Consider the following 25,665-nt stretch of genomic DNA (forward strand, 5'->3'; position numbering starts at 1 on the left):
AATTGTCCCTAATTCCAGAGATACTTAATGGTGAAGATGTCTGGGCCGCCTTCCTTGTCCTGCTCTTAGCCAGCCTTGATCTAATACCTCCTTTACCCCTCCCCCCCAGGGAAAGATCGGGAGAGGAGTGGTTGAACCCACAGATAAAGACAAGGAAACCAAAAACTGTGTCACACAGCTGGCATACACGGAAATAGTTTGCGTGGGTTTCCTCCGGGTTCTCCGGTTTCCTCCCACACTCCAAAGACATACAGATAGGGACTCTAAATTGTGAGCCCCAATGGGGACAGTGTTGCTGTTGTATGTAAAGCGCTGTGGAATTAATAGCGCTATATAAATTAATAAAATTATTTATTAATTAAATATAAGACAATATGTGATAAGGAGGAAATAAAGAGCAGGGAGGAAATAACCAGACGATAAGAAGGTGTCCACAGTACACCAAGCAGCTGCAATAAATCACCAGCAAATTTAACACAACATCACACGGACAGGTTAATCAATAGCTGTAGTCGGCATAGGTAGACAGGCTCCACCGTCTTAAAAAGGCAGTAAAGGAGTATCTGTGATAGGTCTCTCACAGCATATGATCCAAACGTTAGCCAGCAGGCTAGCAGAGATTAACTCCTGCAAGCCTGATCACGAATGATGGGCACACAGCTGGTCGACGCTGGAGCCTGTCTGTGTAACTGAGAAGCACAAGAAAAGGCTTAGTGTGGAGTGTCAGATTCTGCAGTGTGAACAGTGTCAGATGCCGCCATGACACTTGAACCTGACGAGTTTAGAGCCAAACACTACGTGAAAAGAACAGAGTCTTTAGGGCTACCTATTGGAGGTAGCTATGCAAAACATAATTGTTGGCTCTTTTTAAAGGGTGTTGCCACATGAGTTAAAATAAGAAGCTAAACCAGAAACTCCACTTGCAGACATTTGTTTTGAGCTGTTTGCTCCTCATCAGTGCAAAGCAGGAGAAATAGATAGCTGGGTCAGAAGCCTCTCTGACCAGGAGGCTAATGGTTAAGGTTTCTCCTTATGGAGAGTACAGTTGGTGTAGGGAGCTATATAAGCCATGCAATGCTCCTCTGATAAATTACATATACAAATAGCCTCTTCAGATAAGATGAGAACTGGGTCTCTAGTGTCAACTATTGAAAGTAATCCTAACAGTCAATATCTACCCTTAAAAAAGCCTTACCATCTGTTGTATGGTAATGTTACAATGACTATGGGATAACAGGAAACTGGAGCTCCTACAGATACCCTCAGTCTAGGGGAGTCTATAGTATCCCTAATCATAGAAATACTCCTGATGATGGAGATGCCCGAGTCTGCTTCCTGGCCCTGCTCCTGACCAGTCCTAATCTTCGTCCCTCTCCTCCTTCCCCTAGGGAGGGACGGAAATGAGATGAAACCCACGGAAATAGACACTGGAAGCCAAAACTCTGTTACTCAGCATGCACACACAGAGGTATCAGACAATAAGGGATTAGGAGGAAAACAAGAGAAGGGAGGAAACAACAAGACAACAGGGGTAAACTCCACAATGCTCATACAAAAAAAGTCTGGGACACCAAAGCTCACAGATTAACACAGAATATACTATAGTTGGCATTGGTAGAAGATTTCATCCAGCATATATAGGAGGGGAGAAAATGAGATTGGCTTCCCTATCAGATGTGATCAAAGGAGACTAATAAGCAGACAAGCAGAGATTAACTCTTGCTAGCTGGCCTATGAATTATCACATAGCATGTGTTGATCCCAGACACCAGAGAAACCATTGGACAGAGTGTCACAATCTGCAATGTGAACAAAGACTGATGTCACCATGACTTTGTGCTAAATTTTGTGTGACAGATAAGAAGCCAAACCAGAAGCTCCTTATTGACTTTTGGGATTTGCTACCTGCAATAGTTGGCACAAGAGTTCCTGTCCTCCTCTCTAAAGAGGTTATTTGCATATTTAAATTCCCAAAGGAGCATTGCATGGCTTATAAGCCTCCCTACGCCAACTTGTGCTCTCCACAAGAAGTCATTTGCTTTGATACTTAGTTATATATTTTAGGCTTCCAGAATCGGGACACAGGGGCCGTAATCTCCCACACGTTCGGGGAATCTATAAAACTGGTGTTTTTTTATCAACTACCCACTCGGCAGGCCTGAAAAGTATACACGTCCCCCATGATTGTAAAACTTTTATATTTTATTGCAATAGTCATTAGGAAAACTCTTCTAAACTGTAGACGCCCACATAACAGCCCCCAAATATTCCCTGGTATTATCCTCTCCCACTCGGTAATGTCAGGTGCAGCGCGACAGACGCATTATTCACACATCTACAAGGAAATTTGGGTAAATCATTTCACATACGTTTAACTCTTTTGTAAAGAAAGCTGATGAGATGAGCCGGAGGGCTGACGAGATTGGCACAGGCACTAGCAGTTCAGTTTGCTAATACTGGAATCCCCCCACAGCGGCACTACAAGATCAGGAGTCTGTCATGGGTGTGTCATGTGTGTCAGACTGTCCTGTGGTTTCTGGCCATAGAAGGTCACAGTGTTTGGCTGGACAGAATTGGTATAGGTACCTTTCCTGCTGGATTCATCTCTCCACCTTTTGGACCCAGCAGGAGCTCGCCTTCCACCCAGCTGCTGATCATCAGTATTTCCTTGGTGTTTAAACACCCCTTCCTTCCTTGGACTGGTGCTGGTGATAGTTTCAGAACCTTCAAGCCTTGGTTGCAAGCAGGTGGCTTGTACTCCTCTGTGGTATCGTTGCTGAACTTCTACTTGAATCATCTAATGATAAGTAGTTCATGCATTTTCCCCCTTGTGTCTTCCATAGTTGTTTAGTGGGGTTGATGAAGAGCTCATCCAATCCATTCCCTATTTAGGGTCCAGCACTAGGGATACCTAGGGTCAGCTATCCTGCTCGGCGCATAGATGCGTAACCTATCTAGAGTAGTGAGGGACTCCAGGGTCCACCACTAGGGATACTTAGGGTCAGGTTTCCTGCTTGGCGCAAAGGTGCCTAACCCATCTAGGGTGGTGAGGGACCCCAGGTTCCACCACTAGGGATGCCTAGGATCAAGTATCCGGCTTGGTGCATGGGTGCGGAATCTATCTAGGGTGGTGAAGGATGCCTAGGATCAGGTATCCGGCTCGGCGCATGGGTGCGGAATCTATCTAGGGTGGTGACAGACCCCAGGCTCCAGCACTAGGGATGCCTAGGGTCAGGTTTCCTGTTTGGCGCAAAGGTGTCTAACCTATCTAGGGTGGTGAGGTACCCCAGGGTCCATCACTAGAGATGCCTAGGATCAGGTATCCGGCTCGGTGCATAGATGCAGAACCTATCTAGGGTGGTGAGGGACCCCAGGGACCAGCAGAAGGGATACATAGGGTCAGGTATCTGGCTCAGCCCATGGGAGCAGAACCTATTTAGGATGGTGAGGGACCCCAGGGACCAGCAGTAGGTTTGGTCAGGGGTCACCATCTTCCCTCTCCATAGACACAGGGTTTCCCTTTCACCATGTGCTTGGTACTTTCCTGTACGTAGCATGACAGAAGAAGGGTAGCCTTGTCTCGCCTGTACACTCACTATGATATCTAGAGGCTATATTAAAATATTATAAAATAGTCAAGGGGGCGGTTCTAACTTTGTAACCACTTTTTGTTTACGCCCCTGAGGAACACACTAACACCTACAGTCCAATTTATAGACCTGTCTGGCAGCAGGCTCATAACAAGCTCAGGTCTTCAGCTCAAGGTAGCATTTCTAGAAAAATTAGGTCAAAGAATGGACAATTATCCTTGATTTCAAATTCCTATTACTCCTTTAATAAAACATGTTTATAGTATTCACTACATGTTACACTGTTAGCTGCCTGTATATACTGGTAACACATAGGGTATGATGAAGACACTGTCCCGATGACTCTAGGATAGTGGGGAACCGGGGCTCCTGAGCTGTCCCTCAAGTTAGGGGGCCCTATGCTATCCCTACTCTGAGGGATATCCCTAATTGAGGGGATGCCTGTGTCTCCTTCCTGGCCGTGTTCCTGACCAGTCCTGACCTGTTTCTTCCTCCCCCCAAGGGGGGACAAGACAGAAGTGCAATGAAAGTGACAGATAAAGGAAAAAATAAAATACTGTAACACAGCATGTACACACATAGGTAAAGACATTAAGAGATTCAGGAGGAAAACAAGAGCAGGAAGGAAGCTACAAGACAATAGGGGTAAACTCCATGGCCGCACCAAGCAATTAGCTCAAGTTTCACCAGCAAGACTGGGATATTGTCTTTGCTATTGTAACTACATGTATTTTTGTAACATTTTAGTAACTGATTCATCAATATCTTATTATTAATTTGATCGCGCTCCTCTATAATCTCCCTGTGATGCAGTCACTACTTATGGATCGTATGGACAGAACAGTAGTCAGGAAACCCGGAGTCTGGTAACAGGAGGACAAGTATGAGCACAAGGAGTATACAGAGGCGTAGTCAGATCAATATCCAAGGATCAGAAATCCAGGAGAGCACGTAATAGGTTCAGGGAGAAAACAGAGACGTGGTCAGGTAATGGTCCGAGGTCAAAAGGCAGGAGGTCACAACAGGAACAGGGAGCGGGCAGAGAGGAGTTAAATAACAGTCTGGGGTCAGAAAATAAAGGTCAGAACACTAGCAGAGACACAAGCAACAGCACAACTGCAGAACCAGAGAATACAACTGGCGATATCTTGGGCTAGCATGCTCACCAATGAAACAGACCAATTACCAGGAAGGTGGAACAGCTGAGTAATCAGCAGCAACATGGAATCCTGCGCTGTCAATCAAGCTGCTAGCTCAGTAACTCAAGAAGGTACAGCAGAGCATGTCCAAAGGCAAGATGCTCTGCACAGAGGAATCGTGACAAACTCTATCTGTAATACTCATTTATCTATTTATTTATGTCTGTGTATCTGTCTGTCTGCCTATCTACAGTATCTGCCTATATATATATATATATATATATATATATATATATATATATATATATATATATACATATACATATGTATATATATATACTGTATATATATATATAGTAGGTAAGAAGAGTATTCAGACCCCTTTAAATTTTTAACTCTTTGTTTCAATACAGCAATTTGGTAAATTCAAAAAAGTTCTTTTTTTTCTCATTAATGTGCACTCTGCTCCCCATCCCCCATCTTGTTGGAAAAAAAATATGTAGAAATTTTTGCAAATTTATTAAACAATAAAAACAGAAATATCACTTGGTCATAAGTACGTATTCAGCCCCTTTGTTCAGACACTCATATGTAAGTCCCATGCTGTCCATTTGGTTCTACTCCTTCATTGGAGTCCAGCTGTGTGTAATTAAACTGATAGGACGTGATTTGGAAAGGCGCACACCTGTCTATATAAGACCTCACAGCTCACACTGCATGTCACACCAAATGAGGATCATGAGGTCAAAGGATCTGGCCAAGGAGCTCAGAGACAGAATTGTGGCAAGGCACAGATCTGGCCAAGGTTACAAAAGAATTTCTGCAGTACTCAAGGTTCCTAAGAGCACAGTGGCCTCCATAATCCTTAAATGGAAGAAGTTTGGGACCACCAGAACTCTTCCTAGACCTGGCCGTCCAGCCAAACTGAGCAATCATGGGAGAAGAGCCTTGAGGAGAGAGGTAAAGAAGAATCCCGAGATCACTGTGGCTGAGGTCCAGAGATGCCGTAGGGAGATGGGAGAAAGTTCTACAAAGTCAACTATCACTGCAGCCTCCACCAGTCGGGCCTTTATGGCAGAGTGGCTGTCATGTCCCCACCAGAGTCCACTTCTGCAACTTCTGCTTTGATCACCATGTGGTGCTGTGTTCCCGCTGTGGATAGTGCTGGTGATAGGAGAGGAGTTGGTGCCAGTGGCTCTGGTGGGCACAGGCTCCGCTTATCGACTGGGCTGGGTTTCCTTGGGACCTGCAGTACCACTGACTGACTGTTGGTGGCATGTGTCTTCCCACTGAAGTTACCACCATTCAGCTAAAGACAATGGGAAACACCACACCCTTGTAATTATCCCTCTTGTCTGCTGGTCTCTGCCAGAGATAGTTCTGAATTCCTGGTTCCCTGTCTGTTCTATATTGTGATACCTGTGTTTTGACTTCTGCCTGTTCTCTGACTACCCTACTGCCTGCCATTTTTGTACCTCACTACCAGATCCGGATTTGACCTCGGCCTAGTTTTCTGATTACGTCCTTTCCTGCCTGATTTTGTTTCTGTTCTGCATTTACTGGTTTGACCTTTCCTGACTACTACTCTCATCGGACTGCAGCCTACCACAAGTAGTGATCTCCGGGGCCCTGTGTAATTCCAAATCCCTGTATAGGGTTAAAGGGTTTCAGGGTTCTCGAGGTCCTGCTTTGTGAATGGCTTTCCTCTAGCCTGTCCATTACTGCCAGTTTGAGTCTGTGGTTCCAGGCAGGCGTTACTGTGGCCCGATGGACGCCTCTCTTCAGGGCAAGACATATGAAAGCCCACATAGAGTTTGCAAAAAAGCACATGAAGGACTCTCAGACTATGAGAAATAAGATTCTTTGGTCTGATGAGGCGAAGATGAAGCTTTTTGGTGATAATTCTAAGCTGTATGTGTGGAGAAAACCAGGCACTGCTCATTACCTGCCCAATACAATGCCCACAGTGAGACATGGTGGTGGCAGCATCATGCTATGGAGGCATGGACAGGACGACTGGCTGCAATTGAAGGAAAGATCAATGCGGCCAAGTACAGAGATATCCTGGAAGAAAACCTCTTCCAGAGTGCTCTGGACCTCAGACTTGGCTGAAGGTTCACCTTCCAACAAGACAATGACCCTAAGCGCACAGCTAAAATAACAAAGGAGTGGCTTCAGAACAACTCTGTGACCATTCTTGACCGGCCCAGCCAGAGCCCTGACCTAAACCCAATTGAGCATCTCTGGAGAGACCTGAAAATGGCGTCCACCAATGTTCACCATCCAACCTGACGGAACTGGAGAGGATCTGCAAGGAAGAATGGCCGAGGATCCTCAAATCCAGGGGTGAAGAACTTGTTGCATCATTCCCAAGAAGATTACAGGTGAAGTTCTTTTTTGGATTTTGATTTCTCTTTCGAAGGGCCACACAACGGCCGTAACATCTGCGTCTATCATATGTTTGACCATTGGGTCCTTCGAGTTTTTTCATTTTTTTTGTATTTATGCTATAACATGTATATCAGTCATATATAATTGACCCCACATTGCAGTGCCTGTAGGCCATACTTAGTCACTGTATCATTTGTATTCCTTACCTAGTGGGATTAGGTGGCACTGAGTCTCTGCACCGGGTGATACGTTCTGAACCGTTTATGCATCAGCTCCTGAAAAAAAAACGAGAAAGATAAATCAGAAAGCAACATGGAACCGAGTGATTAAAACCGGAGGAAATCAAGATATTTTCAGATAACTCAACCCCCAAACATATTGCCTGTGAGGCGTATGACACATGAATCATCTGTGCAGCGAAAGCAGCGAAATAAGGGCTGGAATTTAATAGGTCACAAACATAGAAAACTCCTCTTTCCTTTATATTAGTTTGTTTTCTTTAATGATGTGGACTTTTATGTCAGTCTAAACTGACAGTATAAAAACTAAGCGCACAGCCTTATCCCGCCCCCAGAAAACTTGTACTTTTAGTCTTCTAATTGCAGCCTCCCTGCCACATAGACTAAAGTTTACTCACATATGCTAATTAGGGTGTTCGGTGCACCCTGGGTGTGACCAAAGGCCCATCGCTCCATCCGGGAGTAGGGACCCAGGGCTCCTGGACTCACTGGGTGCGGAACCAGACTTAAATCAAAGCATTTTGCACACACTTTCACTATAATTCTTCTAAAAGGGAAGCTGTCATGTGTAAAAATGCTATTAACCTGCAAATATGGGGTTAATCTGCTGGTCAATAGCATTTGGAACTTGCTACCGGGAGGAAATTAACTTTAATCCTTCCGGTAGTCTTGCTTCAGTTACGGGGGCGGTGCCGGCGCAAGTTCAGTCACCGCTCTGTGTATGTAGAGCTCCGAGTGTAACCGCCACCCAACAGACAGCTCGATGCATGCACATTGAACCCTGCTGCCAGGAGGACATTATCTTTAATCCTCCCGGTAGCCTTGCTTCAGTCACAGGGGCGGCGCCGGCGCGAGTTCAGTCACCGCTCTGCGTATGTAGAGCACCGGTTGTAACCGCACCCTCGGCACTGACTGACAGCCGCTTTACATTGAAACCTGCTGTCAATCATACACAGAGCGGTGACTGAACTCATGCCGGCACCACCCCCGAGACTGAAAGGAGGCTACCAGGAGGATTCAAAATATTTTACTCCCAGCAGCGGGGTGTAATGTGCAGGCACCGGGCAGATTTCAAATGCTGTGAACTCGCAGATTAACCCAATATCTGCAGGCTAATAGCATTTGGAACCTGTCCGGCACCTGCACAATGAACCCTACTGCCGGCAAAAAATTAACTTTAATCTTCCCAATAGCCTTGCTTCAGTCACGGGGGCGGTGCCGGCACAAGTACAGTCACCGCTCTGTGTATGGATAGCGCTGGCTGTAACCCCCCCCCCCACTGACTGACAGACACTTTACATTGAAACCTGCTGTCAATCATACACGGAGTGGAGACTGAATTCGCGCCGATGCTGCCCCATGACCGAAGTAAAGCTGCAGGGAAGATTAAAGATAATTTCCTCCTGGCAGTGGAGTGTAATGTGCAGGCACTGGGCAGATTTCAAAAGCTAGTAACTTGCAGATTAACCCCATATCTGAAGGTTAATAGCATTTTCAACCTGTCCGGCACATGCACATTGAACCCTGCTGCCGGGAAGAAATTAACTTCAATCTTCCCGATAGCCTTGCTTCAGTCACGGGGGCGGTGCTGGCATGAGTACAGTCACCGCTCTGTGTGTGGAAAGTGTCGGCTGTAACCGTCCCCCCACTGACTGACAACCGCTTTACATTGAAACTATTGGGGGAGACCTCTGGGTCTCTCTCAGGGTCACAGAGTTGGATTTCAAATCAGAACTGCGCAGATGTATATGGATCAGGAAAATGACCACACAGAGTCTAACTGGTTTTACCTTCTGTCAATCATGCACAGAGCGGTGACTGAACTCACGCTGGCATCGCCCCCGTGACTGAAGCAAGGCTGCCGGGAAGATTAACGATAATTTCCTCCTGGCAGCGGGGTTTAATGTGCAGGCACTGGACAGGTTTCAAATGCTATTAACTTGCAGATTAACCCCATATCTGCAGGTTAATAGCATTTTTACGCGTGAAAGGTTCCCTTGAAGCACACACCCAAGACTGCCCAAGATGTGGTTACTTTATAGTCATATTAAAACACAGCAATTTTCCTGCTATTTTTGTTCTGCAGCCAAAATCTGTTCTCTTTTTAGTAAAATCATCTGCATGCTCTCTGTTTTTCGCTTTAGCAATTTTTTTGCAGCATTTTTAGGTGTGAATTGCATGTTTGCTTTGTCTGTTTTATAAAGTTTACTTTCTCCCCCAAAAATGCTAAAAAAGTTTGTTGTTTTGCAGCGCTTTTCCACTTTCTCACTGCGTTCTATATTTGAAAAACTCCTGCTGACGCATTTGTTGCATTTTTTTTGTGCACCACTTCCTTGCTTTCTTATTCTTGCAGTTTTTGCACCACCTTCTGACTTTCTTATTACCTTCTATGTAGGAAAAATGCTGCAGAATGTTGAAAGAATTGACATGTTTCAGATGTTCAAAATGCTGCTGTTCCCAAATTCAATCAGGGAAAAAAAAAAAATCAAGCATGTGCACAAAATTTCGGAAATCCTATAGCTTTTGCTGGTAATGTAAAAGCAGCTTCTGATTTGCAGAAAAAAAAGCTGCAAAATATAAAAAATGTTGCAAAAATGCTGTATGTGAACACTTCGTCTGGGTCCTCTTCTGAGTGGATCATGTGTGGCTACCATGTATCACAACTCCTTGACTCTGCTCCGACGGGCTCGCTCACACAGTGTATACATCAGACGAGTGCTACCTGATGTGTGATTGAATAGCACTCGGTCCTGTGTTAGACTATAGAGCTGTGTAGACTAGCAATTATTTTCTCTTACCTATTCGGCATGAGAAAAAAATCGTAGCATACTGTAATTGGCAGCAGAAATAAGAAAGTGCGCACCCAAGTCTATGGCTGCGTCCAAAACATCGGACTGCACCCGGATGTCATCCGACTGCAGTCTGATTTTCATTGTGCTCATCTGTGCTCCAAATCTCACACTCAGATCAGAGTTTGAGCCGAGTATCATTTGCATGACAAATCCAATTCTCTTGTATGAGGGAATATACGGCTGTCTGACCCCGGCCAAAAATGTGCACTCAGTTCCTCAGGGGTGGCAACTTAGGTGGAAGGTTGGAGCAAGGAAGACAAGATCTCCTCAAGCTTCAGCAAGAAAAGGCAACTAATCCATGTCCTCTACTGTGACCTTCTGCTCCAGAGGGAATGGGAAAGGTTTGCTGGAGCCGGTCTCCATTGAGTGGGGTGTGATAATCCGAATTCTTGCCCATTGGGTTTTCTTGCATGGCAGGCCTATTAGATGCTGTTTAGATGGAAAGCACAAAAAATAATAAAAAGAAGGTACCATAGACTCTTTCTGGATTAGTATACCACACTCTCAGCTCTACGAGACCTGATACAAAATGATACTGAAATAATACATAACCTTGGGCTCTTCCGGTTGGGGAAGTCCAAATGGAATTTGTGTTCCTCCACCAGAAGAGCACTCGGCTCAATATTACTTTCCGTACTTCATGTTCAGTTTTTCGTGGCTGCTCAGACATCACTAATCGCACAGAGAGGCTTCTCCAGCTGGTTCCACAGCCCTATTGTGACACACGCGACGAGCAGGGTTTACATGGTATATGGTAAACCCCCAGAAGATGTTACAACACACAGGGTGACGTTACAATGGAGGTCCGTGCCGCTACGGAGAGGGGTGAGGGGGCACCTCCGGAACCCACCTCAAGCTGACTCCTGAGGTTCCTAGCATCCCTATGCAGGTTCTTTCAACCTGTCGGCAGGCAGGATACCTTAGGCCCTCAGCTAGCCTTGTACTCACCCTGGCTAGTGAGTAGGCTGACAAGATCACTAGACTTGCCACTACAATACAGAAACACAAGGGAAGGAATACAAACAGGGGAAATAGACATGCAAAGGAAAAAGACGCTCCAGGCGGCTTCAGTGCAGTCAACACCACCGCTGCACAGAACATTGCAGACTTCTTCCAGAGCTCGCTCCTTCCAAAGTGGACCACATAGAAATGAGAATTCAGTTTCTATCACAGGCATCAAATAGGGAAGGGGAGTGATCCCAAAGAGCCACACATGAGAGTGACAGCTACAGGAAGCAGCCAGGCAGGAAAAGGGTTCTTAACCCTTACAGCACTACAAGGAAAGAGATGTTATTAACTAACAGCAGTGAACCTGCCAGCAGCAAGGCGCTGTGAGCTTCTGACACCAGATTCACCCGGGGTCTCCTCTGAGTGAGATACACTCATGACACCTATACCATACCTTGACATCAGTGTTGTGCCTGCGCACTGCACAATCTCCAAGTGGGAGCCCCTTTTGCATCAGGAATTAAACCGGGGCTATAAACTTGTCATATTGGGTTCATGACACACACTCGTAGGGTGCCACTATGGTGTTGGACTTCGTTCACATTGTAGCATCTGACAGGCAACCGGAGGTTTCCTAGTTTCTCAGCCTGAGCCGGGCATCGGCTGATTCTTTTCCATTGCTCCTTAGCCCTATAGGAGTTCATTCTTGTGGATTTGTATGTGGCTCCTAGGAGCATGTTGCTAATTACCCCCCACAGTTGTCCCTTTCCTATTTAAGGTATGGGAGCCTGTGGTTCGGAGCCGATAATAGTTCAACGTTGCTGAAGCGATACCGGTCCTATTGTAGTGATCCAGAGCCTGGTGATCTCTTGTGTGCTTTCCTGTGTGGTGTGGAAATATTCCTGTTATTAGTTTATTTCCTCCTGGGTTTGTTTCATCTCTCCCATGTGTCTGATTGCAGTGTGCTTGTGTTTTGGTTCTTACCCTGTCTGTGGCATTTGTGGGGTTTGCTAATCCGGTCCTGGCTCTCTCCTGGGGTGGGGGAGAGGGGAAGTAAGATCAGGGTTTGGACAAGAGTTAGGGTCACAGTGGTGGTCCAGACCTGGCAACCATCAAGCCAACCTCTGGGAGAAAGGACAGTGCAAGGTCGGTTTAGAGGTCCCTACTCCAGCCTACACTTCTGTGACAAAACCCATCTTAAAGATGTCGCACTTGGAGGTGCTATGTCTCTCTTTTTTTTCTCTAGCCATTTTTTTTATAAAGTGGAATTCTTCTGCACGCTTCTCCATTACATTCTTGAGATTGATGTGAGTCTCTCCACATTTACCCTGAGATGAGGACTTTATTCTTACCACGTTCAGAGAAGAGGTGCCCTGTTAATTTCTAAGTTACCTCAATAATTGCAGAGAAAGTGATCAAAGTATCATCCAGAGATGCTTAAAAATGGATGGAGAGCGACAGGGGCAGCTTTCCTTCCTCCTCTACGGGGCTCGTATGGCATAGTCGGTCAATATGCCATAAATGCAAAAAGGTAACACCAATAAATGCAAAGAAAAACGGATGAAACCGAGGAGTCTGTTTTTACTTTCTTCAATGACCATCAAACGCCTTCTTAAACTCTCCATTATTATTCTCCGGAGACTATAATAGACCCATTGGACATATTGCACCGAGATTTAAGGCAAGGACAAGGAAATTGATAAAGAACAGATTACATGGCTTTGTGTCAATCAAAGGAAACCACAGAAAAAATATAGACTTAGGGGCAAAGATCAAGTCCTCTATATGGGAAAAACGGACGGAGGAGTAAAATGGAATTATTTACAGAGACCCTGTCAGCAGGTTTCTGCAATGTAACTAGAGTTAAAACAGAGCATTCAGCCCTGTGTCTCTTATCTCAGGGTCTTTTTTTTGTTTACCTGTAATGTTAGTTTAAGCCTCTTATCTTTATCCTTAGTGGGACTCAGCAGTCCTTGAGCTCCAGTCCGACTCCACCCGCTTCTGTGATTGGCAGCTTCTGTCTATGGAAATGTACACTGAAAGCCTGGTGTGGGCAGCTCTCAGCTCTGCTACATGCAAAATCTAAAATCTTTCACTGTGTCACACAGTGATCTAAGTGATACATTATTGAATTCAGGGTCTTTTTGAAGATCTTAAGCGAGCTTTACACGCTATGACATCGCTCAAGTGATCTCGCTGGGGTCATGGAATTGGTGACGCACATCCGGCCGCATTAGCGATGCCGTTGCGTGTGACACCTATGAGCGATTTTCATCGTCGCAAAAACGTGCAAAATCGCTCATCGGTGACACGGGGGTCCATTCTCAAATATCGTTACTGCAGCAGTAACGAAGTTGTTCGTCGTTCCTGCGGCAGCACACATCGCTCCGTGTGACACCGCAGGAACGAGGAAGCTCCCCTTACCTGCCTCCCGGCCGCTATGCGGAAGGAAGGAGGTGGGTGGGATGTTCGTCCCGCTCATCTCCGCCCCTCCGCTTCTATTGGGCGGCGGTTCAGTGACGCTGCTGTGATGCTGAACGAACCGCCCCTTAGAAAGGAGACGGTTCACCGGTCACAGCGACGTCGCAGGGAAGGTAAGTATGTGTGACGGGTCTGGGCGATGTTGTGCGGCACGGGCAGAGATTTGCCAGTGTCGCACAACCGATGGGGGCGGGTACCCACGCTGGCGATATCATTCGGTACCGATATCGCAGTGTGTAAAGCGGCCTTTAGATGAGGTAGCAAAAACTTGCTGACAGATTCCCTTTAATTCTAGTAATACCCAATGTATGGAATGGAAAGGTATAAAAACAGCTACAAAAGATACAAATCTGCATCAAATCCATTCAGTAAAGGGAAATAGAATATAACATACAGAATAATGTGCAAAGACAATGTAAAAGCACAAAGTTTAGCATTCCTATTCCCTGTAGAGCAAGTGTTAGCTGCTGCAGAAGCTCTTTAGGTCCCCTTCACGCATCAGTGTTTCTAGTAAGTGTTGCGTCCGTTTTCACATGTACTGGAGACATAGTCACACAAATACTCATTACAATCTGTGCATATTACTAGGTTCTGCAGTAGCTGAGGTGTGTACTATGAGGTTCTGCAGCAGCTGAGGTGTGTACTATGAGGTTCTGCAGCAGCTGAGGTGTGTACTATGAGGTTCTGCAGCAGCTGAGGTGTGTACTATGAGGTTCTGCAGTAGCTGAGGTGTGTACTATGAGGTTCTGCAGTAGCTGAGGTGTGTACTATGAGGTTCTGAAGCAGCTGAGGTGTGTACTATGAGGTTCTGAAGCAGCTGAGGTGTGTACTATGAGGTTCTGCAGTAGCTGAGGTGTGTACTATGAGGTTCTGAAGCAGCTGAGGTGTGTACTATGAGGTTCTGCAGTAGCTAAGGTGTGTACTATGAGGTTCTGCAGCAGCTGAGGTGTGTACTATGAGGTTCTGAAGCAGCTGAGGTGTGTACTATGAGGTTCTGCAGCAGCTGAGGTGTGTACTATGAGGTTCTGCAGTAGCTGAGGTGTGTACTATGAGGTTCTGCAGTAGCTGAGGTGTGTACTATGAGGTTCTGAAGCAGCTGAGGTGTGTACTATGAGGTTCTGCAGCAGCTGAGGTGTGTACTATGAGGTTCTGCAGCAGCTGAGGTGTGTACTATGAGGTTCTGCAGCAGCTGAGGTGTGTACTATGAGGTTCTGAAGCAGCTGAGGTGTGTACTATGATGTTCTGAAGCAGCTGAGGTGTGTACTATGAGGTTCTGCAGCAGCTGAGGTGTGTACTATGAGGTTCTGAAGCAGCTGAGGTGTGTACTATGAGGTTCTGCAGCAGCTGAGGTGTGTACTATGAGGTTCTGAAGCAGCTGAGGTGTGTACTATGAGGTTCTGAAGCAGCTGAGGTGTGTACTATGAGGTTCTGAAGCAGCTGAGGTTTGTACTATGAGGTTCTGAAGCAGCTGAGGTGTGTACTATGAGGTTCTGCAGTAGCTGAGGTGTGTACTATGAGGTTCTGAAGCAGCTGAGGTGTGTACTATGAGGTTCTGAAGCAGCTGAGGTTTGTACTATGAGGTTCTGAAGCAGCTGAGGTTTGTACTATGAGGTTCTGAAGCAGCTGAGGTGTCATTACGAGGTCCTAGAGCAGCCGAGGCATCTGAATAATGTGATGTTCTTAAGCAGCTGAGGTGCGTATTCTTATATCCTGCAGCAGCTGAGGTGTATTATGCTGTTCTGAATCAGCTAAGGTGGGAATTGATGTTTTTTAGCATCTGAGGTGTATGATGAGGTTCTGCAGCAGGTGAGGTGTGTATTATGATGTTCTTCGCCAGCTGAGGTGTGCATGATGAGGTTCTGCAGCAGCTGAGGTGTGCATGATGAGGTTCTGCAGAAGCTGAGGTGTGTATTATGATGTTCTGCAGCAGCTGAGGTGAAAATTGATGTTTTGCAGATTCTGAAGTGTGTAATTTGATGTCCTTCAGTAGCTTAGGTGTATTATAATGTGCTGCAGCAGCTGAGATGTTTATTATAAGGTCTTACAGCAGCTGAGGTGTAGTATAATGTTCTGCAACAGCTGATGCGTATTATAATGTTTTGTAGCAGCTGAGGTGTGTAATAAGATGTTCTTCAGCAGCTGAGATGTGTAATAAGATGTTCTTCAGCAGCTGAGGTGTGTACTAAAAAGTCCTACAGAAGGTAAGGTGTATAATAAGATGTTCTGCAGCAGCTGAGGTGTGTATTATAAGGCCCTAAAGCAGCTGAGGTGTGTAATAAAATGTTCTGCAGCAGCTCAGGTGAGTATTGTTCTGTCCTTCAGCAGCTGAGGTGTATTATGATGTTCTGCAGCAGCTGAGGTGTGTAATGTGATGTTCTGCAGCAGCTGAGGTGTGTATTATGAGGATTTACAGCAGCTGAGGTGTGTAATAAGATGGTCTGCAGCAGCTGAGGTGTGTAATAAGATGTTCTGCAGCAGCTGAGGTGTGTATTATAAGGTCTTACAGCAGCTGGTGTGTAATAAGATGTTCTGCAGCAGCTGAGGTGTGTAATAAGATGTTCTGCAGCAGCTGAGGTGTGTAATAAGATGTTCTGCAGCAGCTGAGGTGTGTAATAAGATGTTCTGCAGCAGCTGAGGTGTGTATTATAATGTTCTGCAGCAGCCGAGGTGTGTATTATAATGTTCTGCAGCAGCTGAGGTGTGTATTATAAGGTCTTACAGCAGCTGAGGTGTGTAATAAGATGTTCTGCAGCAGCTGAGGTGTGTAATAAGATGTTCTGCAGCAGCTGAGGTGTGTATTATAATGTTCTGCAGCAGCTGAGGTGTGTATTATAATGTTCTGCAGCAGCTGAGGTGTGTATTATAAGGTCTTACAGCAGCTGAGGTGTGTAATAAGATGTTCTGCAGCAGCTGAGGTGTGTATTATAATGTTCTGCAGCAGCTGAGGTGTGTATTATAAGGTCTTACAGCCGCTGAGGTGTGTAATAAGATGTTCTGCAGCAGCTTAGGTGTGTAATAAGATGTTCTGCAGCAGCTGAGGTGTGTATTATAAGGTCTTACAGAAGCTAAGGTGTATAATAAGATGTTCTGCAGCAGCTGAGGTGTGTATTATAAGGCCCTAAAGCAGCTGAGGTGTGTAATAAAATGTTCTGCAGCAGCTCAGGTGAGTATTGTTCTGTCCTTCAGCAGCTGAGGTGTATTATGATGTTCTGCAGCAGCTGAGGTGTGTAATGTGATGTTCTGCAGCAGCTGAGGTGTGTAGTATAATGTTCTGCAACAGCTGATATGTATTATAATGTTCTGCAGCAGCTGAGGTGTGTATTATGAGGATTTACAGCAGCTGAGGTGTGTAATAAGATGGTCTGCAGCAGCTGAGGTGTGTAATAAGATGTTCTGCAGCAGCTGAGGTGTGTATTATAAGGTCTTACAGCAGCTGAGGTGTGTAATAAGATGTTCTGCAGCAGCTGAGGTGTGTATTATAATGTTCTGCAGCAGCTGAGGTGTGTATTATAAGGTCTTACAGCCGCTGAGGTGTGTAATAAGATGTTCTGCAGCAGCTGAGGTGTGTAATAAGATGTTCTGCAGCAGCTGAGGTGTGTAATAAGATGTTCTGCAGCAGCTGAGGTGTGTATTATAATGTTCTGCAGCAGCTGAGGTGTGTATTATAAGGTCTTACAGCCGCTGAGGTGTGTAATAAGATGTTCTGCAGCAGCTGAGGTGTGTAATAAGATGTTCTGCAGCAGCCGAGGTGTGTATTATAATGTTCTGCAGCAGCTGAGGTGTGTATTATAAGGTCTTACAGCAGCTGAGGTGTGTAATAAGATGTTCTGCAGCAGCTGAGGTGTGTAATAAGATGTTCTGCAGCAGCTGAGGTGTGTATTATAATGTTCTGCAGCAGCTGAGGTGTGTATTATAATGTTCTGCAGCAGCTGAGGTGTGTAATATAAGGTCTTACAGCCGCTGAGGTGTGTAATAAGATGTTCTGCAGCAGCTTAGGTGTGTAATAAGATGTTCTGCAGCAGCTGAGGTGTGTATTATAAGGTCTTACAGCCGCTGAGGTGTGTAATAAGATGTTCTGCAGCAGCTGAGGTGTGTATTATAATGTTCTGCAGCAGCTGAGGTGTGTAATAAGATGTTCTGCAGCAGCCGAGGTGTGCATTATTCTGTCCTGCAGTGTCGCCATCCTCTCACTGTAATTATCAGATTTTTACATAAGAATATAGTCAATATCACTTCTACAAGAAGCGGAGCTGTTCAATACAAACCTAAACCCTCACATCTGCGTTACTATCCCATTAAATGCAAGTTATTGTCCTATGTTATCAGCCAGTAGTGAAGATCCCTGCAATAATCAAGAAGATTCCTGGGAGAATGTCTGGACCCCCCCCCCCAGCTCCCCCCATATTAATGCTTAGAGATTGTCACCAAACTTTTCCTTTTTTTACATGCGTTTGCACTTTAGCGGATTCTTGCATTCAGAAATTGGACCCAGCCCCGCGTCGGAGTGGACGGCGGCGGCGCTGATTAATATGCAACGCTGCGGCATCGGAGTATTTTACTGTAGCTTTCAGCGCACAAAACACAGGCTTCTATTTATAAACTGCGCCTGAGCACGGGATGCATTTTTCATGTGTTGAACAAGATTCTCTTTAACTCATTTTTCTGAGGCAGAAGCTGAATATTCACAAATGCACCAAAATGCTTTTACATCATCAATAAATGAACACTTATTTTTGTGGGGTCGACATTTTACACGACAACGACATGCTAATATTCAGCACCAAGGACGGCACGACGGATATTTAAAGGGAACCTATCATTAAAAAATGACCTAGTAATGAAGTCACAATTTAATGATAACTGTATATTTTAAAAATGTTAGTGCTGTATTTTCCAACTGTCCGTGCCATTATTTATCACAGCTCACCTCCACCTCCTTCTGTACAATAACTGATAATATCTCAATATATAATAGATAACACAGGATCCATTATTCACAATAGGTGATGTCACAGCTCACCTCCTACTCCTGTACAATGCCTGATAACATCTCTATATACAGTAGATAACACGGGATCCAGTATTCACAATGGGTGATATCACAGCTCACCTCTTTCTACCTCTCCTGTACAATGATAACATTTTTATATACAGCAGATAACACAGGATCCACTATTCACAATAAATGATGTCACAGCTCACTTCCTCCTCCTGTACAATGACTGATAACACCTCTATATACAGTAGATAACACAGGATCCACTATTCACAATAGGTGATGTCACAGCTCACCTCCTCTTCTACAATGACTAACTCATCTATATACAGTAGATAACTGAGGATCCAGTATTCACAATGCATGATATCACAGCTCACCTTCTTCTCCCTCTCCTGAACAATGACTGATAACATCTCTATATACAGTAGATAACACAGGATCCACCATTCACAATAGGTGATGTCACAGCTCACCTCCTCGTCCTCCTGTTCAATGACTGATAATATCTCTATATACAGCAGATAACACAGGATTCACTATTGACAATAGGTGATATCACAGCTCACCTCCTTCTCCTGTACAATGACTGATAACACCTCTATATACAGTAGATAACACAGGATCCAGTATTCACAATACATGATATCACAGCCCACCTTCTTCTCCCTCTCCTGAACAATGACTGATAACATCTCTATATACAGCAGATAACACAGGATCCAGTATTCACAATAGGTGATGTCACAGCTCACCTCCTCCTCCTCCTGTTCAATGACTGATAATGCCTCTATATACAGTAGATAACACAGGAAGGCACAGCTCACCTCCTACAAAGTACAAAGCAACTGTTTTTTCTTTACCAATGAAGTGCAAATTGATATTTGTGTTGTCTGGGAAATAATTTTCTTTAAATTGTCAGGTCATTGAAATGGTAAATATGAGAGAGAAATGATTCAGTGTCATTATGTCTGTGTGCAGTAAGGATAACGTCTCCGCACAGCCGATCATGATATCTACGGTAACAATATAGCCAATTATGCAATAAAATCCATGGTAATGAATGACTGACATCCAGAGAGCAGAACTCATTGTAGGGAGAAACATTACTGCCTGTGCGGGCACATGGAAATACTGCACTACTACATCAGCGCAGTCATGGTGGACGCAGGGCTGTCACTCACCGGTGACATGGGCATGGGACGAGTTACACAAAAAAAATATTCAGGGCAGGGGAAGCCGGAGCTGCAGCGGAGAAGCTGGGACCTTTGTTTTTTAACTGCATGAGAGGACACACACAAGCTAGGGACCCCAACGTAGAGAAATACTTTGGCGTAGTGTTGGGGCTCTATTGCATTGATCAATTCAGTAGCTAAATTTCTCTTGATTCATATGTTCATGGCAGTAATGCAGGTTCCATTTTTCACATTTCATTCTTACAAATAGCTATTGAATTTTTCATGTCAGTATTCACACAGCAGTTTCTGCTTTTCATGTATTCCCCTTACATAGTCACTGGTGTGCAGACCTTATCTCCATATAGTGTAGATTTTTTAGGTTTTTGCACCCAGTACAGACTCAGAATGGTGTTCCAGATGTTATTTCTTGATTGGTGAAGTTGCAAAACTCTTCAAAACGTGTGACATCTGTGGCATTGTGCATTGTTCTGTGTGATAAAAATGCATATTTTAGAGTGTCCTTTCAGCTTAAGGCGCACCTGTGCAATAATCATGCTGTCTAATCAGAATCTTGATATGCTACACCTAAGAGGTGGATGGATTATATCCGCAAAGGAAAAGTGCTCACTGATATTGTGCTGTGTGCTCAAATTGCAGTTTAGAGTGGCTTTTTATTGTGGCCAGCCTAAGGCGCACCTGTGCAATAATCATGCTGTCTAATCAGAATCTTGATATGCTACACCTAAGAGGTGGATGGATTATATCCGCAAAGGAAAAGTGCTCACTGATATTGTGCTGTGTGCTTAAATTGCAGTTTAGAGTGGCCTGCCTAAGGCGCACCTGTGCAATAATCATGCTATCTAATCAGAATCTTGATATGTAAAACCTGTGAGGTGGATGGAATATCTCCGCAGAGGAGAAGTGATCTCTAACACAGATTTACACAAATTTGTGAACACTATTTAAGAGAAAAGGCCTTTTGTGCACAAAGAAAAAGTCTTAGATCTTTGAGTTCTGCTCTTCAAAAATGGAGTAAAAATAAAAGTGCTGTGTTTATATTTTTGCTCAGTATATTTATAACACAACATTTTTAAATAATTTGAAATATACTATAATATTCATGATGCTTTATGCATTGTCATAAAGTATTATAAATATCCTTCAAATGGATAAATTGACGCATTTTTGTTTTCTAGTTGCTCATGTTTGACAGCACACTTAGTAGCCATTCCTGGTATTACACATCCAACTTCTCAATATTTTTGGTAACATTGTATAAATATCCTTCAAGTGGATACATATTGCATCAATTGAAGCGTTTTGGTTTTCTAGTCGCTCGTGTTTCACAGCACACCAAGTGGCCAGTCCTGGTATTACACATCAAACTTTTCAATTTTTTTGGTAGCATTGTATAAATATTCAAGTGTATGCATTGAAGCATTTTGGCTTTCTAGTTGCTCATGGTTGACAGCACACCTAGTGGCCACTCCTGGTATTACACTTCAAACGTTTTTATTTTTTTTATAACGTTGTATAATGAAATGTCCTTCAAGTGGATACAAACTGGATCAATTGAAACATTTTGGTTTTCTAGATGCTCATGTTTGACAGCACACCTAGTGGCCATTCCTGGTATTACACATCAAACTTCTCAATATTTTTGGCAACATTGTATAAATATTCAAGTGGATACATTGAAGCATTTTGGCTTTCTAGTTGCTCATGTTTAACAGCACACCAAGTGGCCAGTCCTGGTATTACACATCAAACTTCTCAATATTTTTGGTAACATTGTATAAATATTCAAGTGGATACATTGAAACATTTTGGCTTTCTAGTTGCTCATGGTTGACAGCACACCTAGTGGCCAGTTCTGGTATTACGCATCAAACTTCTCAATATTTTTGGTAACATTGTATAAATATTCAAGTGGATACATTGAAACATTTTGGCTTTCTAGATGCTCATGGTTGACAGCACACCTAGTGGCCAGTTCTGGTATTACGCATCAAACTTCTCAATATTTTTGGTAACATTGTATAAATAAGTGGATACATTGAAACATTTTGGCTTTCTAGTTGCTCATGGTTGACAGCACACCTAGTGGTCAGTCCTGGTATTACACCTCAAACTTCTCAATATTTTTGTAACATTGTATAAATAAGTGGATACATTGAAACATTTTGGCTTTCTAGTCTAGGCGGCACACACAGCTTGGCGTTCATCTTTGCTGGACGTTATTGGTCCGTCCTTGGGGCAATTCTGTTGTCTGTCAGTCCTGATGTGATTACTGATATGATGCAAAGTACCCTATGAAGACTCCCCTGATGATTACTATACGAAACGCGTCGGGAGGTACATACTACCGCTTTTCCAATTGAGCCAACAAATGGTATTTATGTAGGACCTGTGTAGGGTCACCTCAGGTTGAGCTCTATATTGACATGCCCTTGGAAGCACGGTAAGACCGTTTTCCTTACCTTTTTCATGGTTACAGTCGATTTGAGGGATTTACTGTTGCAGCAGGTCCGACGTGGCAACCATTGTTTTTGCTGTGTTTCTTAATGCAGTTATTCTGTGTGACTTAGTTTCATACTTTCTGCATTTTGTGCCTGGTGTTCATTTTTGAGGCTGTTGTCATCCTTTGTGTAGCCCAAATGAACACTTTTTATTCTTTTATAGTGGCAGTCCACTTTTAATGTATACCTATTAAAGGTTATGTTTTAGGAATTTTTTTGTTCTCTGGCTATTTGCCCCCAGTTGCTATTTACTGCAGTCCTGGTATTACACCTCAAACTTCTCAATATTTTTTGTAACATTGTATAAATAAGTGGATACATTGAAGCATTTTGGTTTTCTAGTTGCTCATAGTTGACAGCACACCTAGTGGCCATTCCTGGTATTACACCTCAAATTTCTCAATATTTTTGTAACATTGTATAAATAAGTGGATACATTGAAACATTTTTGCTTTCTAGTTGCTCATGGTTGACAGCACACCTAGTGGCCATTCCTGGTATTACACCTCAAACTTCTCAATATTTTTGTAACATTGTATAAATATTCAAGTGGATGCATTGAAGCATTTTGGTTTTCTAGTTGCTCATGGTTGACAGCACACCTAGTGGCCAGTCCTGGTATTACACCTCAAACTTCTCAATATTTAATAAGTGGATACATTGAAACATTTTTGCTTTCTAGTTGCTCATAGTTGACAGCACACCTAGTTGCCAGTCCTGGTATTACACATCAAACTTCTCAATATTTTTGTAACATTGTATAAATAAGTGGATACATTGAAGCATTTTGGCTTTCTAGTTGCTCATGGTTGACAGCACACCTAGTGGCCAGTCCTGGTATTACACATCCAACTTCTCAATATTTATGGTAACATTGCAGAACGATTTATGATGAAGAATCAAGAACCTGTTGGAACGTTTTGTTTGCAGCAGAGGTTGAAAAGCAGAATGGCGCAACACCGGTCCTCACATGTGAATGATCCCGGGTGAAGCTTCATTAATTCACTCCAAGTACTTAGAGAGTCTCAAAATAAGCTGTGGATCTGGAGTACAGCAACTGAAAGCAATAGACAATATTCCAGCTCTGGCAAGGAATGGATTAAGAGGCATAACTAACAAGCAGTAATAGCTCTCTCTATATTTCTGATATCTTGTGTCACTGAGTCCCCTGGTGCTACTTCAAAGCAGTGAGAAGCGCAGCGCTGAATCCTCTTTAACTCCTGGTCTTATCACTTTAGAATCCCAGAAGAGGTCAGTATGTTGCTATTCTGTATTCTGCCGGGTCCCTTTATTGTCTTGGAGAGAATGGAATTAATTGCATCATTTAGCTCTCCACTTAATTCAACATATTACTCCGCACTTCACTACCCATCCAAATGAGGAGAGTGGAGTTAAAGAAACACATTGCACTGATATTCTACAATCGGGCCATTATAGATCCGGGCTTATTTTATGTATCTTTTTTTGCTCACTTTGTTCTAGAGATTGGAATCATTCAGCGAGCTCCATGATACTGCTATCAGGTGTAAAGAAGGTGACTGAGGTCTATGGGCATAAAAAGGATTATCATTCAATGGTCAATCTTTACTTTTGAAATCTGCGGCAGTTCGGAGAATACAGATGGCCGGGACTATGTGGCGAAAGGTAAGGGAAGGGGAGATGGTGACCCCTTACCAAAAAGACAGCTGGTCCCTGGGGTCCCTCACCACCCTTTATAGATTCCACACACATGCGCCTAGCTGGATACCTGACCCTGCCTGACCCTGATATAGGCCCAAGGTAGAGGATGGATGGTATGAGTGCTTAGTCAACCCCACTATGCTCTAAAGAATACACAGGGATAACAAACAGGGTGAAAGTGAATAAATAACTTATCTGCTAGATAATTACCACCCAAATGCGCCGAGCTGGATACCTGACCCTGATGCAGGCCCTAGGTAGAGGATGGATGGCATGAGCGCTTAGTCAACCTCACTATGCTATAAAGAAGACACAGGGATAACAAATGGGGGGAAGTGAACAAATAAGTTATGTCCTAGATAGGTTCAGCTCCTATGCAACGAGCCGGATACCTGACCCTAAGTATCTCTAGTGCTGGAACCTAAATAGGGAACGGATGGGATGAGTGATTAGTCAACCCTACTAAGCTCTAAAGAAGACACAAGGATAACAAACTGGGGGAAAGTGAACAAATAACTTATCTCCTAGATAGGTTCAGGGATGAGTGATTTGCAAACCCCACTGAACGCTAAAGGAAGACACAATGAGGACATATAGGGGAAAAAGCATGGGCCACTTAGGCGTTAGGCGGGCTTTGCACACTACGACATCGCAGGTGCGATGTCGGTGGGGTCAAATCGAAAGTGACGCACATCCGGCGTCGAAGTCGATATCGTAGTGTGCAAATCCTTTTTTATATGATGAACAAGCGCAAAAGCGTTGTTATCGTATCATCGGTGCAGTGTCCGACATTTCCATAATGCTGGTGCAGCGACAAGTACGATGTAGTTCCTCGTTCCTGCGGCAACGCACATCGCTGTGTATGAAGCCGCAGGAGCGAGGAACATCTCCTACCTGCGTCCCGACTGCAATGTAGAAGGAAGGAGGTGGGTAGGATTTTTAGGTCCTGCTCATCTCCGCCCCTCCGCTGCTATTGGCCGCCTGCTGTGTGACGTCGCTGTAACGCCGCACGACCCGCTCCCTTAGGAAGGAGGCGGGTCGCCGGCCAGAGTGACGTCACAGGGCAGGTAAGTGCATGTGAAGCTGCCGTAGCGATAATGTTCGCTACGCCAGCAATCACAAGATATAGCTGCTGCGACTGGGGTGGGGACTATCACGCTCGACATCACAGCATCGGCTTGCGATGTTGCAGAGTGAAAAGTACCCCTTACTCTCAGATAACACAGGTAGGAGTTCAGCAAGCTTCAGCAACCATACCACAGAGGAGTACAAGCCACCTGCTTGCAACCAGAGCTAGAATGAACTGAATAATATCACCAGCACCAGTCCAGGGGAGAAAGGGAGTATTTAAGCACCAAGAGAATTCTGATTATCAGCAGCTGGGTGGACGGCGAGCTCCTGCTGGGTTCTAAAGGGGAGAAATGAAAATCCAGCAGGAAAGCTCCCTATACCAATGAATACTGACAGCAGAAACAATGGAGAGCTAGGGAGCATTCCGTGCAGCCAAACACTGTGACCTTCTACTGCCAGAAACCACATGACTGTCTGTCACCCGTGATACACCTGAGACAGTGAGTTGTCAAGGTCAAAGAAACATGGTAGATAGATAACTTATATATATATATATATATATATATATATATATATAATTT

General features: G+C 44.2%; 1 protein-coding gene across 3 annotated transcripts in view; it reads right to left on the minus strand.

Moving 5' to 3' along the window:
* Positions 1-25,665, minus strand: part of LRRC4C (leucine rich repeat containing 4C) — a 970,587-nt gene that overhangs the window by 253,801 nt on the left and 691,121 nt on the right. For all 3 annotated transcript variants that reach the window (XM_075325244.1, XM_075325245.1, XM_075325247.1), the window contains one exon: positions 7,327-7,395. The gene's annotated coding sequence lies outside the window, so the exon portion shown is untranslated. The remainder of the gene's footprint in view (positions 1-7,326; positions 7,396-25,665) is intronic.

This window comes from Anomaloglossus baeobatrachus, chromosome 10 (genome assembly GCF_048569485.1).
Source record: "Anomaloglossus baeobatrachus isolate aAnoBae1 chromosome 10, aAnoBae1.hap1, whole genome shotgun sequence".
Lineage (NCBI taxonomy): Eukaryota > Metazoa > Chordata > Amphibia > Anura > Aromobatidae > Anomaloglossus > Anomaloglossus baeobatrachus.